Genomic DNA, 3,505 nt, shown 5'->3' with positions numbered 1-3,505 from the left:
TTGAGCAGCTCTAATTTGTAAATTGCAGAGTCTGATGTCTGACCAAGGTGCTTCGAGGCCGAGCAGGAGCAGTCGTCAAGTTCCCACAAAGAGCAGTGCTGTGGTTGCAGGAGGTTCCTCAAGTGCAGCTACACCGACGAGTGCTGCTGCAAATGAAATGCCATCTTCAAGTGTTCAAGCTCCACCATCAGAAGGTACAGAACATGTGGTCGTAAATGATGATGATGATAATGTACAAGTTGGATGCAAAAGGAAGCTGAAATCTGATGTGTGGCTTGAATTTGAACAAGTAACAGTTGGGGGTAAAATGAAAGCTGAATGCACTTGGTGTAAAAAGCTACTAGTTGGAGATAGTAGAGCCGGTACTAATCACTTGCGTGGTCATCTTAGATGTTGTCAATCAAGACAGGTTAGGAAAGGATTAAAACAAACCTCCTTAAAACTAGGAAAAGATGAGAATGGGGCAGTAGTTGTTGAGAAGTATGTGTTTGATCAGGAAGTTGTTAGGAAAGAACTTGCACTAATGATATGTGTCCATGAGTATCCTCTATCTATGGTTGATCATGTTGGTTTTAAGAGGTTTTGTGGAGCACTACAACCCCTATTCAAAGTAGTGTCCAGAAATACCATTAAAAAGGATATATTGGATATGTACGAGGTCCAAAGGCTTGCAGTAGTGAATGTATTTCAACGGTTACAATCAAGAATTGCCGTAACTACTGACATGTGGACAGCAAACCATCAAAAGAAAGGATATATGTCTGTGACAGTACATTTCATTGATGATGAATGGAAGCTAAAGTCTTTTCTTTTGAGGTAATAAACTATTGCAATGTCTTGTTTCTTTGAATGTATAAGTTAAAATGTGTTGGAATGTTGTTGCTTGTAGGTTCATATATGTGCCTGCTCCACATACCGGGGAAATGATAAGTGATGTCCTTTATGAGGTACTACAAGATTTGCAAATTGAAAAGAAGGTGTCAACGGTCACTCTTGATAACTGCACCACCAATGACAATTTGATGAGTTATATGCAAGATAAGCTACCCCTTCCCTCACTCATGCTAAATGGTACTTTGTTACATATGCGTTGTGCGGCACATATCATTAATCTCATCGTGAAAGATGGCATGACTGTTATGGGAAAGGGTGTTGAAAGGATACGTGATAGTGTTGGGTTTTGGTGTGCCACGCCAAAAAGGCATGAACGTTTTGAACGGACAGCAAATCAAATGAATATTAAATATGGTAGAAGGATAACTCTAGATTGTAAGACAAGATGGAATTCAACCTACGTTATGCTTAGCATTGCATTAGAATACCAATCAGTTTAAGAAGAGATGTCTGTCTTGATGAAAGATAAGTTTAAGAAGTATTGGACAGATGTACATGGGCTTATGGAAGTAGCCACTGTTTTAGATCCTAGGTACAAATTGAAGTTCATGAAAGCTTTTTATAGCACCATTTATGGGGAAGAAAGTCCAACTACAGACGATGAAGTGTGTAGAGTCAAAAATTTGTTGTATGAGTTGGTGTTAGAATATCAAGAATCTATGGAGGGCATGGCAACAACAGATGCTGTAGGTGCAGCTAGTAGGGGCTGTAGGGCCCCCAACGAAGGAGATGACTTGATGTTTGGAATCTTTGATAAATTCTTGTCGGAAGAACCTGATTGTTCATCTTTTGTGCGCACTGAGTTGGATTTATATTTGGAGGAGCCAACACTGCCAAGAACTCAAGAGCTAGACATAATTAATTGGTGGCAATATGCAGGGATCAAGTACCCCACTTTGAGAAAGATTGCTCGAGATATCATGGCAATTCCAGTCACAACTGTTGCATCTGAGTCTGTATTCAGCACTGGGGGAAGAGTAATAAGCCCACATCGAAGTAGACTAGCACCAAAAACAGTTGAAGGATTGATGTGTATGCAAGCTTGGTCTCGTGCTAACATGTTAGGCGATCAATCCTGTTTTGTGAATGCTCTAATGACATGTTTGGAGGATGAAGAAGAAGAAATGGTAACATTGAGTTTCTTAACATTTATTTTCTTACTTTTGATTTAATGAATACTATCATTTAATTGTCTATTTTTCTTGTTAGGATGAAGCAGATTCTACCATAGTTGATTGAAGTTGAAGCTTGACCAAGTGATTTGTTTGGAGGATGAAGAAATGGTAACATTGAGTTCCTTAATATCTAATTTCTTAGTTTTGGTTTACTGAATACTAACATTTGATTGACTACTTTTTGCTAGGATGAAGCAGATTCTTGTATTCTACAATGGTTGAGTGTTGCTGTTGGTGCAATATTGAATTGGTCTCTATGTGTTATGTTATTCCTACCGCTATTGGCTTGGTGTATAATGCATTAATGCTGTGGACCTGTGAACTATTTGTGTTTGACACATAGGCATGAACTTATTCTCATATGTATCATGTATTCATGTTACTGCTGTTATTATTGTGAGACTGATGTAATCATGTAATGATGCTGGTACCATTTCAGTTTGAGACATGAATTTATTGTTGCAATGTTGCTGTTTTGTCTAAGATTATTACCTGTGAACTGTTTTTTGCTGCTGGGCCAGTGGGCCTTCACCTGGCGTCAGCCGGTCTGCTGGTCACAGCACGCACACACACTAGTGATTACTGATTAGTGAACATGTGGAATAAAAACGGTGACTATGTGAAACCCGACGGGGACCCGAAACCCACCCGAAACCCGACGGGTGCGGGTGCGGGTGTGGGATTTCACCCGCGGGTGTGGTCGCGGGCGGGTTTGGGCTTATTCCGCGGGTGCGGTCGCGGGTGGGTTTTTTCTCCACCCGACCCGAACCCGACCCGTTGCCATCTCTACCTGGTTCGGTGCCTCCTACTGTCTAAGTCCCAAAACCCTTATCTACGACTTTGGTCTGGTGTACCACCAGACTTGGTCTAGTGCACACTCAGCAGCTAGACATAGTTCAATTTTGGCACAACTTCCTTGGCTTCACTTGGCTCTTCTCCTGGGCACTTCTATGACTTCTAGATATGTTCCTTGAATCCATCCAAACATTCTAAGTCATCCCTTTTGCTCCATCCCATCCTCCAACTCATTTTGCATCTTTTCATCAACCTTTTGTTGCAATTGACACTTACAACATCAAACTCCAAATCTTAGCAATACTACTACTTCATTGAGTTCCAATATGTTGCTTTGATCACCAAGAACCTACGAAGACATTGGAATCACCCAAAGTCCAATTCCTTCTTGATTTATCACTTTGGCCCTATCTACCAAAACTACACATCAATGAACCATTTTAGGTTCTTTTCTTTGATACCTTCATCCTAGGACTTGTGACCATGCTTCGCCTCTTCTCTTAAGCTAGCATCCCTCGAGCCTTATGGTTTGAACCATCTCATCACATATGAGTTAAACTAAAGGCTTCAAGTCATGTCTTCTAATGTTGTGATTCTCAGCATAACATGACTCCTCACAATTTGATTAGTCCATCGACATC

General features: G+C 40.8%; 1 long non-coding RNA gene across 1 annotated transcript; it reads right to left on the bottom strand.

The window, feature by feature from the left end:
- Positions 1 to 2,638, bottom strand: LOC111589987 (uncharacterized). Its single transcript, XR_002749067.1, has 2 exons — positions 2,562 to 2,638; positions 1 to 146 (listed from the first exon to the last, which is right to left on the bottom strand). It is a non-coding gene; the product is annotated as an uncharacterized lncRNA (long non-coding RNA).
- Positions 2,639 to 3,505: the final 867 nt, after the last annotated feature.

Source organism: Zea mays, chromosome 8 (assembly GCF_902167145.1).
Source record: "Zea mays cultivar B73 chromosome 8, Zm-B73-REFERENCE-NAM-5.0, whole genome shotgun sequence".
Classification (NCBI taxonomy): domain Eukaryota; kingdom Viridiplantae; phylum Streptophyta; class Magnoliopsida; order Poales; family Poaceae; genus Zea; species Zea mays.
The sequence above is the reverse complement of the archived record's forward strand: the minus strand, read 5'-3'. Positions and strand labels throughout refer to the sequence as shown.